The sequence below is a fragment of the Sorex araneus genome, chromosome 2 (assembly GCF_027595985.1).
Source record: "Sorex araneus isolate mSorAra2 chromosome 2, mSorAra2.pri, whole genome shotgun sequence".
Taxonomy (NCBI): domain Eukaryota; kingdom Metazoa; phylum Chordata; class Mammalia; order Eulipotyphla; family Soricidae; genus Sorex; species Sorex araneus.
The window spans coordinates 211442090-211454272 of NC_073303.1; the positions used below are offsets into that span (position 1 = coordinate 211442090).

At 47.5% G+C, this 12183-nt stretch overlaps 1 protein-coding gene across 1 annotated transcript in view; it reads right to left on the bottom strand.

Annotated features, from left to right (window-relative positions):
* The window catches only part of RAB27A (RAB27A, member RAS oncogene family), a 68033-nt gene that overhangs the window by 33843 nt on the left and 22007 nt on the right, over positions 1-12183 (bottom strand). Inside the window, exon 2 of the mRNA XM_055128288.1 lies at positions 3072-3160. The gene's annotated coding sequence lies outside the window, so the exon portion shown is untranslated. The remainder of the gene's footprint in view (positions 1-3071; positions 3161-12183) is intronic.

Consider the following 12183-nt stretch of genomic DNA (forward strand, 5'->3'; position numbering starts at 1 on the left):
GCAGGATCCTTGTAGTATAGCATCCTCAGGCCCGACTACCAACCAAGTTCCCAGTTACCAGAATATTGCCAGGAGTGGTCAGCTCTGGACCCCCAGCTCTGCTTAGAGGCACTCTCCTCCCCCCAAAAATAGAAAAATCTTGGTCGTTTCTTTTCTTCCTCCTATCTTCCTCTCTTTTTTCTTTCTTCCTCTTTCTTTCTTTGCTTGATTGCTTTTTCTTTCTTTCTTTCTCTCTTTCTCTCTTTCTCTCTTTCTTTCTTTCTTTCTTTCTTTCTTTCTTTCTTTCTTTCTTTCTTTCTTTCTCTCTTTCTTTCATTCTACTGAATCAGACCCTCACAGGCAAGGCAAGTACTCTACTACTGAGGCACATCCACTCCATGGCCCATATTTATTTATTTTCAATTAAACATACAGTCCTGTCTTAAGAATATAAGGCAACAACATAAATATAAAATAGAAAGAACGAAGTACTATGGACTTCAGTCTTCAGAAAAGTATCCCTAAATTTATGGTCTGCAATTTTGTGTTCTATGTAACCCTGAAGGGACTTGAGGAATTCTGTGAGCATCAAGTCAAATGTTTTGCCCTTGATTATTTTGTTTGCTTGGGGACCACGCCCAGCAGTGTTCAGGGCTCACTCCTGGCTCTGCATCCAAGCATCACTCCTGGCGGGCTTGGGGGAAACACATGGGAAGCTGGACATGGAACCTGGGTAGGCCACATCCAAGGCAAGTGTACTATCTCTCCAGCCCCTTTGATTTTTATTTGATATTATTTTATTTTGGGAGGTCACACTCGGCAGTATTCAGGACTTAGTCCTGACTCTGTGCCCAGGAATCAGTCCCGGTAGGCTTGAGCAGCCACCTGGGGTGCGGGGTACTGAATGCAGGTCAGTCGCATACAAGGCAAGTGTCCTACCCACTGTACTATCACGTCAGCCCCTGAGTTTATAAAAGCCGGAATAAGAATTCTTCTAGCCCAACAAACTCTAGATTCCCAACGTAGAGACCTCCAATTGGCTTCCTGTATACAGTTTGACTGAGTCCATTACTTCTGTGTTTGATGCCTGTGATTTAACTGAAATGCTGCTCGACAGGATATTCACTGAGAAACCTCTTGCTCGATTGCTTTTCCAAATTTAGAGTTAGCCCGTGTCTCCGCTCTTGTGAAATTATTGGAGGAAGCAAGGGTGAGTCACGCTCAATAAAAGACAAGGTCCAGGTACTTCTGCTGAACACATGTTCGCTCCCACCCTATTGGAATAGCAGGAGAGTCATAAGGAATGAGTGTGGTGCCTCATATCAGTTTTTATAGATCACTGTAGAGATTATCGTGTTTAGAGAACCTATTATCTGACTTCCATAAACACGGCAGACCTAATCTGCCTTACTCCTTGTCTACGGCAGTTGACTGTGTTCACAGCGAGTCAGCCCTTCCCGCATGGGGTCTCGACAGAACGTACGTAACATCACTGTAACAAAGTGTTTGTTGCAATGCAAAACCACCCATTTCTTTCTTCAAATAAACCTTACCTGGCATTCCTACACCTAAGACAGATGAGAGGACCCGAGAAGTGGGGCATTTGCCTGCGTGCTATCAAACCTGGATTTGATCCTAGCAACTCGTATATGGGTCCCCCAGGCCCGTGAGAAGTGATCCCTGAATGCAGAATCAGGAGTAAGCCCTCAGACACAGCTGGGTGTGGCTCAAAAACAACACAACCCCCCCCCCCCAAGAAAAAGATGGGGGCGGAATCTTTCAGATGAAATGAAAGTAAAACTCCACCAAGACGGGATCAAAAGGCCCATCTAACTAGAACCCATCAAGAGCCTAGGGTATGTGTTTGGAAAACAAAGGTGTCAAGCCAGCACTGAATCATCTCATTGGTTATCATTTTGGTACCCAAACTCTTTCTATATGCCAAAACACTTTATTATTACTATTTTTTTGGTTTTTGGGTCACACCCGGAGATGCACAGGGGTTACTCCTGACTCTGCACTCAGGAATTACTCCTGGTGGTGCTCGGGGGACCATATGGGATGCCGGGAATTGAACCCAGGTTGGCCGCGTGCAAGGCAAACGCCCTACCCGCTGTGCTATTGCTCCAGCCCATGCCAAAACACTTTAAATCAATAGGACAGGGCCAGAAAGATGGGTTGAAGGCTTGAGCACATTCTTTGCATGCAGGACCCCCATGTTCAATCCCCAGTACAAAATGGTCCCCCAGGCACTAAGCCAGTGGTAGTTCCTGAGCACTACCTGGTATGGCCAAAGAACTAAAATTGAAAAGAAGTGACAACTCATTTTTTAAAGTATGTTAAGTGTTTTTGTTGAACATCACCTAAAGATTCTCTCTCTCTCTCTCTCTCTCTCTCTCTCTCTCTCTCTCTCTCTCTCTCTCTCTCTCTCTCTCTCTCTCTCTCTCTCTCTCTCTCTCTCTCTCATTACTACAAACTTAAAAATTGCCTGGGTAGGGCGTTTGCCTTGCATGTGGCCGACCTGGTTTGATTCCTCTGTCCCTCTCAGAGAGCCTGCCAAGCTACCCAGAGTATCTCGCCCGCACGGCAGAGCCTGACAAGGTACCCATGACGTATTTGATATGCCAAAAACAGTAACAACAAGTCTCACAATGGAGACATTACTGGTGCCACTCGAGCAAATCGATGAACTGGTTACTCTATCATCTCCTCTAATGAAGTGATAAGGGGTGTTCTAAATGAAAGCTCTTATTTGTGAAGCTATCAGAAAAGATGGAAAAAAGGCTCTGGGCATGAGATAGGAATTAGAAAACCTTAGTATGCCCCAGAGTGCACGGACGCTCGTGTGAAGATGCCCACATTCCACGCCAGGCCACAGGGGCTAAACGCCAAGGTCCCAGACACAGCCTAGCCCAAGCAAATGAAAGAGAGAAGAAGTAAGAGACAGGGGTTCATGGATCTGGGGGAGAGTGTCCAGGAACTCAGGACACTCAGCCACATGGACTGGGAGAAGCCTGGTCACAGCCAGAAGGGACAATCCTCATAGAATCCCCTTGGCAGTTGCCACTCCCAGAAGTCAGAGAGACTCTTACCTTCTCGGTCAGCAGAAACGGGCAGATGCACTTGCTCCCTCTGCCACACTGCTCCAGCCACGAGCCTTCGCTAGGTCTCTTCTTCCTTCCTGGACAGGTGACAAGTCCACATCCAGGTCAGAAGCTATTTCCTCCTAAAGCCCTGTCCTTAGTCACACCCGAAATAAAGTTGAATACACGGACCAACGCCCTATTTTCTACTTTCCCCTCTGAGATGGAAGTTTCAAGGCAGAGGGTCAAAAATACAGGGGATACAAAATAGCATGCAATTTCTATATAATACAGAAGTATATTACTCTATGGGCTGGAGCAATAGCACAGCGGATAGGGTGTTTGCCTTGCATGCGGCTGACCCAGGTTCGATTCCTCCATCTCTCGGAGAGCCCGGCAAGCTACCAAGAGGATCCCACCCGCATGGCAGAGCCTGGCAAGCTCCCTGTGGCATATTCAATATGCCAAAAACAGTAACAACAAGTCTCACAATGGAGACGTTACTGGTGCCCACTCGAGCAAATCATGAGCAATGGAATGACAGTGATACAGTGCTTATTATATAACTACGATATTAGCATGACAACATATATATTCATAATATATTATATTCAATGATATAGTAATATATTATTATAGCTATGGCAACATAGTTATAATAATAATATAGCTAAGGGGCTGGGGTGATAGCACAGTGGGTAGGGCGTTTGCCTTGCATGTAGCCGACCCGGGTTCGATTCCCAGCATCCCATATGGTTCGCCAAGCACTGCCAGGAGTAATTCCTGAGTGCAGAGCCAGGAGTAACCCCTGAACATTGCCGGGTGTGACCCAAAAAGCAAAGAAAAAAATATATAACTATATGTATACACATATATGGCTAAGATGGTCATTCAGAAAGAATCTAGAGGATTTGTTTGAAAAGGAGTGGGCAGAGCGGGCAAGACAGTACAGTGGGCCTTCCATGCGGCCTATTCTGGATTGATCTCAGGCACGCTGTATGTTCCCTCATGCCCTTCCAGGACTCATCTCTGACCACAGACCAGAGGTAAGACCTGAATACAGCCAGGTGTGACCCCAAAATATAAAGCAACAACAACAACAACAATTTAAAGAAGTGGATAAAGAAACTTCCATATGGGGCCAGAAAGACAGCACAATGGGCTTCTACGTATTTACATTTTAGACTCTGCTACACAAAGTGTGAGAGAGAAAATTATTCTGCACAGAATTATAATAGTTTCACTTATTTGGGGGTGGAGTTTGCTGATGACAGAACAAAGGACCTGTGTACAGTGTGGGCTCTACATCGAGCTATAGCCCTAACCCTCGTAATCCCTAATTCAAAAGAATTTCCTTAAATTCCTGCTGCTTCTAAAGAGTTGAGATATGCATGCCTTTCACTCCTCTAAAACACTTCTAAACAATCAACACTCTGACACCAGAAGTAACAGGCATTAAAGATCTATTCTAATCTAAAAAAAAAAAAAAAATCTTAACCTTATGTTCCCTGTAGGAGACCAAAGCTCATAAATAAAGATGTATACACTTCTACTATTGAGAAATTGTTTTATCACACACGTTTTAAGGTGCAAAATGATTTTGAACCTAGGAAATGCAGAATTATTTTCTGAAACAAGACTCAGGCGAGTCTGTGGATTCTCATGACCCTTTCAGGAAAAAAGCAGAATTAAGTATGCAACTTTTAAAAAAAAATTGAAATTTTAGGGGCTGGAGTGATAGCACAGCAGGTGAGGCGTTTGCCTTGCACATGGCCGACCCAGGTTTAATTCCCAGCATCCCATATGGTCCCCCAAGCACCACCAGGAGTAATTCCTGAGTGCAGAGCCAGGAGTAACCCCTGAGCATTGCCGGGTGTGACCCAAAAAGCCAAAAAAATAATTTGAAATTTTAGACCACCTCACTTTGTGGAGCAAATGACTAAGAATCCATGGAACTAATTCGTCTTCACAACACACCTCCATGCACTGGTGACAATGCAATTATTTTCATTCCCTGGGGCAGAGAAGAAACTCAAGGGACTGGAATACAGGACAGGTTTGAGACCCCGAGTTCAAGCCCCAGCAACCGATGACTTCCTGAGCTCCGGACTGCCAGGCTAGCATAGCACAACTGAACCGGATGTGTAGGAAGGGACTCAATCGGAAACTACAACATGCTTTGGGTTCTCGCCGGCCGCTCTGATCACAAGCACTCAAGGCCACTGTGGCCGTAGAGAAAGGGAAAGGCTGGTTGTGTCATAGAACACTCTCGAGGGGCCTTTCTCACCACTTATGTGGGAAAAGTAATGAAAAGGATGGTCGTGAGCTGTTGGAATATTTCCCCTTTTCCAGCTGCCTTCTGGAGTAAATTTCAGAGGCAGTTTCCCTTTTGTCACAGAAGCCTAGCTGATCTTTGACATGCAGATTTTAGGTGCTAGCCAGGCCTGACTTGACATTGTAGATTCCAGGCTCTGGCTAGCCTAGTCTTTGGGATGTAAATCCGAGTGCTTTCAGCCCAAAGAAGGCTTCAGTTTTGGTTTTGTATCTTCTTTCCGGGCGGCCTAGATTAATGGCCTGCAGATACAAGAGAATTATGTTGCCTCAATGTTCTTCCTGTAAGATCTTTTGGTGCCTTTGGTGACGTCAATGTATTGCACCCTTTGGAAGGGCCATGATCAATAAAAGGGGTTCAGAGAGAAGGTGAGGAGGAAGAGTGTATAGAGGGAAGATTGGAATAAACTGCAAGTGAGACCAACCATGTTGGCTCCGTTCCTTCCTTCGCCTGCCACATCATCGCCATCAACCTCCCCAGGGTGGGGGAAGCGGCCGGAGGCTACTGAACTCCGGGTGGCAGGAGAGACAGCTGCTGCCCTAGGCCCTGTGCCTGGCTCGGTGCGGTGAGGCGTCCCTTCCCTCGCCCGCACCTTTTCTTTTTATTTTTACATAGTGAGCAGAACCAAATGTTGCCCCCTCCACTCCCTCTCATGCTGGAGGCTCATCGATTTGCTCGAGTGGGCACCAGTAACGTCTCCATTGTGAGACTTGTTACTGCTTTTGGCATATCGAATACGCCATGGGGAGCTTGCCAGTCTCTGCCGTGCAGGAGGGCAGTCCTGAAAAAGGCACATTCTATGTGGGTTCTTCCTTTATCAGCCTATACTCAAGCCTTCCTCTCCATGACCTTACGTGGGTACTGATCAGGAGACAGCTAAGCATTATCTCCCACGTCATGCATGCGTCTCCACTCTCCAGGACATTGGCACATTTTCTAGACCATCCCTCTCCACCACCCTCCCAGTGGACCAGCTGGCACTCAAAGGCTAATCGCGAGCCCGTGGTTTGCTCTAGCAGTCTCTTCCTTCCCCTGCTCCCCCCTGCGTCCTGCTGATTTATCTCAGGAGTGACTCAAATGGTGTCTCAGGGTACAACCAAGAGCTGCTTGGGTTTGCTGATTGGGTTTGGTTTTTTTTTTTCCCTTCAACAAACTAAATTGGAACTTGCGTTCAACTCAATGATAGTCCAGAAGCAACTTCTACTCAGCTAACAGCAAGGAAGGACTTGAAAGAAATTGGTGAGCCAGGGGCTGGAGCCAATAGCACAGTGGGGAGGGCGCTTGCGTTGCACGCGGCCAACCTGGGTTCGATTCCCAGCATCCCATATGGTCCCCCAAGCACCGCCAGGAGTGATTCCTGAGCGCATAAGCCAGGAGTAACCCCTGTGCAACGCTGGGTGAGACCCCCCAAAAAATTGTGAACCAGTGAATCCTATCCAGTGATTGGTAAGCAGGAGAGGGAAGCAAATGAACTCATTTTCTTTCTTTCTTTCTTTTCTTTCTTTCTTCCTTCCTTCCTTTTTTGGGGGGAGGGGGTCGTCAAACCCAGCTATGCTCAGGGATTACTCCTGACTCTGCACTCAGGAATTATATACCTGGTGCTTGGGGTACCAAAAGGGATGCCAGGGGTTGAACCCAGGTTGGCTGCATGCAAGGCAAATGCCCGCCCCACTGTACTATCGCTCCGACCCCATAAACTCATTTTCAACCAAGGGCAAGTAAGTTAATTAGAAGTACACTGTCTGGTATGCCACAGAGAGCATCTGACAACAGGATATCAAAAGGGAAATAGGTTTCAAACGACAACAACTGAACTTCTCTACTTGTCCCCTCACTGTGTGACCTGTGAGGAGCTGTCACCTCTCCCAACCAAGCACCTCCATATGGGAATCTAAGCAGTGGGACTCTTGGACAGGTGGCAGCAACTCTTGTGTGAACACATTTTGTAAAGCATGGATTTCTGGGTGAAACGAGATGGTGGTTTTACAAGACAAGCAGACCCCAGAGGGTCAAAGACGAGAACCACCTGAGCAGAGGTTCCAACAGCAACCTGGGTCTTGGCTGAGGACCTTCTAAGTCAGTACGGATCTAGCCAGATGAAGAGGAGTAAGGAAAAGAGTTGTAGTACAAGAGGATCCTTTGACTTCAGTTTAACAGGTATTAGGAAGCCCTGTAAACCTTCTGAGGGGTGAGAGGATTCGGGTTGCACCATATCTGAAGGGGCTTCGATTTACTTCGATTTACTACAGCACTGAGCTCGGGGGTCATTCCTTGATGGACTTGGGGACCATATGCAGTACCAAGGATCAAACCATCATTGCTCACTTGCAAGCCAAGTGCCTTCTCCCCCCGTTCTAGCTCTTCGGCAAGCTTGACTCTTCCTTTTTTTTTTTTTTTTTAAATCTACTCACCACCCTATTAACCATTTTTAAAGACTACAAATGTGACTAAGATGTAACTCTTCCGCCTCCAAATTCAGTGGGGGGGACATAAGACATAGAACTGAATAACTATGAAACCTGCTGTAATTCAAAAGCAAGCGTAGAGGTCACAGGACAAGTAGGAGCTGTCGGGTGTGTCTATGCATCAGGGTGCCTGTGTATGTTGGGGTGGGGGGTCTCTACAGCTGGCTCCGCTAACATCTGTGGGTGACACTAGGGGATGAGCTTCTGGACAAGGCAAAGGCTGTCCCAGGCTTGCTTGGGACACACACACACACACACACACACACACACACACACACACGTCTGGCTGATGTGGGGCCATCCCTCAGGCTCAGGTTTCTGCAGCACTCACGAGAAAAGTAAATGCTGCTTGCATTTTAGTGCTGGTGAACTCTCAGAGAAAAGATGAAATGCAAGCCGGTGCCTCGATGAGTGAGATGTGCTCACGCATAAACATTTCTCCCACAAAATGTTTTCTAATCCTCCTACTGCAAGATTCTTGGCAGAGAATGGCGCTTTGGCTCAAGATGTTTCCCTGCTGTGCCTTCTGATAGCAGCATTCCGAAGGCCTCTGAGGTGAACAGCAGGAGCTCACAGCCAAGCTCAGCAAGCCCTTCCATAGCTGGGCTGTGCCGGGGCAAGGGAAACCCAGCCATGTGCCTCCCGGGGCTAGTAGGTGGCCCATATGTCAGGGCCCTGAGAGGTCTCTGGGACACCTAGCTATGCAGTAGCACGTCCTCAGCAGAAGAGATAAGGGAATACACACGTACACATGAGAAACTGCAGTTGTGTAGTTGGCCAAACCAGCAGAACCCACTCACCACACACACAATAGCTAACATGCACCAGGCAGTAAACTGACTTAATAAATGTTTATTGTGGGCTGGATCAATAGCACAGTGGGTAGGGCGATTGCCTTGCACGCGGCCAACCCAGGTTCGATTCCCAGCATCCCATATTGTCCCCCGAGCACCACCAGGAGTAATTCCTGAGTGCATGAGCCAGGAGTAACCCGTTTGCAATGCCGGGTATGACCAAAAAGCAAAAAAAAAAAAAAAAAAAAAAAAATTAAAAGAAATAAATGTTTATTGCAATCACTTGGAGGCAAATCTCTCAAACGTGACACTGAGAAATCTTGCAAATATCTGTTAGGAATTGACTTGTCTTCCCCTCCCCCCTCCCCACCCATACCACCCCACAACCTTCAATTCAAATGTTGAAATCCTACTTCCATATCCTTCAGATTATCACCTTACATGAAGATAGGATGATTAGAGGAAGAATCAAGTGTTAAAGGGATTATGGGACTTGGTTGTTGTTTTTTTTTTTTCTTTTTGGGTCACACCTGGCGATGCACTCAGGAATTACTCCTGGCGGTGCTCAGGGGACCATATGGGATGCTGGGAATCGAACCCGGGTTGGCCGCGTGCAAGGCAAACGCCCTCCCCGCTGTGCTATCGCTTATGGGACTTGGGTGCTGGCTCCAAGGCAGAGCACACTCTCGGCATCAAGGCCCAGGTTCGAACCCAGGGGCTAAGGGTCTCCCAAGTGATACAGTGGACAGGAGGGTGGGGTACCAAGTAACCTAATTAGTCTCGTTGATCATTTTAAATCTCACCTGCCCTGCCAGAGCTGGGCTGACCCAGACCCATCAACTTAAACTGTCCAATCAGCTTCCACTTCTGAAGCATCTGCCTTGCTGGGGGGTTTGTTTATTCGGAGGTCACACCAGAATAAACCGGGGCTTTCTCCTGCTTCTGGTTCTCAGGCGTCACTAGCAGAGTTCAGGGCCCATACGGGGCACTGGGGATAGAGTCCAGGTTGGCAGCATGCAAGACAGGCACCCTACACCAGCTCAAGCATCTGACTTCTGTCTGCAAATGTTTCACACAATTCTCAAGACGCCTGGAGCCCAGGAATGGGCTTTTACGCTAACCAAGTTAGCAGGCGCCTCCAATCACCACTAGGCGTGCCCCCCGCGAAAATAAAAATAAAATAATAGAGGTCATCAGAATAAATCTGAAGGCTCATGAAGGTGACAAGGGAGAATGTGAAGTAAAAGCATCTACAAACCAAGGGCCAGATCTCTCTCTCCAGCTCTCAGATTTGTGCTCCAGAGCTATGAGCCTATACCGTTTGTTCCAGCAGTGTGACAAAGCAATGAAACATCCCATCATACTCATCACCCCCATCTCCCACCAAAACGTATGTTCACTAACCACCCCTAACTGATGTGACCCTTCCCTCATGCCTTTACCAAACCTGACAGAATCAACAGTTTGAGCCTGGAGAGGTAGTACTGTGGAAAGCGCGTTTGCCTTGCACAAAACTAACTGGGCTTGAATCCCCGACACCCCAGATGCTCCCCAGAGCCCAGCCAGGAGCGACCCCTGAGTGCAGAGCCAGGAGTGAGCCTTGAGCACTGCTGGGTGTGACCCCCAAACCAAATAAATACAGTTTGAAAGCAAATTTAACTCGTAAGGGGAAAAAATACTTTATACTAAGACAAATATAGAAATGCTCTACTGAAGCTACTAATTATTAAAAATAAAGCCCAGATATATTTGAATTTGTGGATAAAGTGCTTAGAGGGTGAGCAAAAATCTTAGAGAAATAAAGTTCCTTCACTGGCTCTCTTATTCGAATATCTAGGATTTAAATGCCTAGTTATTGGGGCTGGAGCGATAGCACAGCAGATAGGACATTTGCCTTGCATGCGGCCAACCCGGGTTCGAATCCCAACATCCCATGTGGTCCCCTGAGCACCGCCAGGAGTAACCCTGGTGCACCACCGGGTGTGACCCAAAAAGCAAAAAAATAAAAAAGCCTAATTACTAAAATACAGAGAAGAGAGGGAAAACTCAGTATTTGTACCTACTTTATAGCAAGTGAAAATTTAGTTTTCAAAGTCAACCTAAGAAAGTTGGCAGATGTCTTGAGGTCATTGGTTTGGGGAAAAGATTAATATATGCGGTAGTGGGGACTGGAGCAATAGCACAGCGGGGAGGGCATTTGCCTTGAACGAAGCCAACCCGGGTTCAATTCCCAGCATCCCATATGGTCCCCTGAGCACCACCAGGAGTAATTCCTGAGTGCAGAGCCAGGAGTAACCCCTGTGCATTGCCAGGTGTGACCCAAAAAGCAAAAGAAAAAAAGACTGTGCAGTAGTATATATTATGTTGAATCACACATAACTAGAGCCCTTAAAAATTAGCACAGAATTCCCAGTGTCTCTAAGATAAGTAAGGAGGCTTGCTCTTCAAGCCCGTGTTCTTCCTTAAGCATGTAACTTGCCTGTCTTAATTTCTTTGCCTGCGTATTTCCACTCCGGAGACGTGCCTTCCCTCTCCCACACATCTCTCTTTCTTTCTCCTCACGGCTTTCTAAATAAGTCTCCCTGAAAAAACTACCTGGCTTCACAAAATAAATAAATAATAAAAGAAGCCATGGGGGGGGGGGGAAAGACAAAGGCAAAACATACCTTGACAAAGCATAAACTGTGGGTGGTTTTCCTAAGGCTTTAGACGGGATTCCGCTCACAAGGCTAGCAAGGCGCAACTTCCAATCACGTGCCCTCTTCCCAAACGTTGCCGTCTAATGCCAAGAAATGCCAAGGCTGGGATGGTACGAGCAGAGGTTTTCCAAAGAGTCTTTTGTAACTTGCAAAACGAGGCGAGTCCGTCAGACCCACGATGCAGCTAATTAGTCTCAGCTGCTGGTCATATGCCCCCACGCCGGTCAAGTGATCGCCCCCTGCGAGCGGCTAAACCCCAGCCCGCCTGCGAGGCTTATTCCCCTCTGCTGGGTCTGGAGGTCCTGCAGCTTTCCCTTCAAAGAGCTGGCTGTTTTCCTAAGAAAATGCCTTTATTTTTACACTCAATTCCTTTTTTTTTTTTTTTTTTTTGCTTTTTGGGTCACACCCAGTGATGCACAGAGGTTACTCCTGGCTCTGCACTCAGGAATTACTCCTGGCGGTGCTCAGGGGACCCTATGGGATGCTGGGAATCAAACCCGGGTCGGCCGTGTGCAAGACAAACGCCCTCCCCGCTGTGCTATCACTCCAGCCCCTCACTCAACTCTTTAACCCACTGACACACCCCTCACATCCAGGTTTCTCTCTCGTATTTTACAGACAAGTGCCAGTGCTCCAAGTCACCGACCCAACGACGGCAGGGACTGGGACGCACCTTTCTGTGACACCCCAGCCCTAAGTGCCGGAAGACTAGGGACAGGGAACTTGGTCCCAGTCACTAAGGACTTGCAGTCTTGCTGAGTGACCCAGGCAGAGTGGGGGTTCACTGCGCGGGTCACTCCCCAGCGCTGTGGGGGCTGCAGAGAGGAGGTC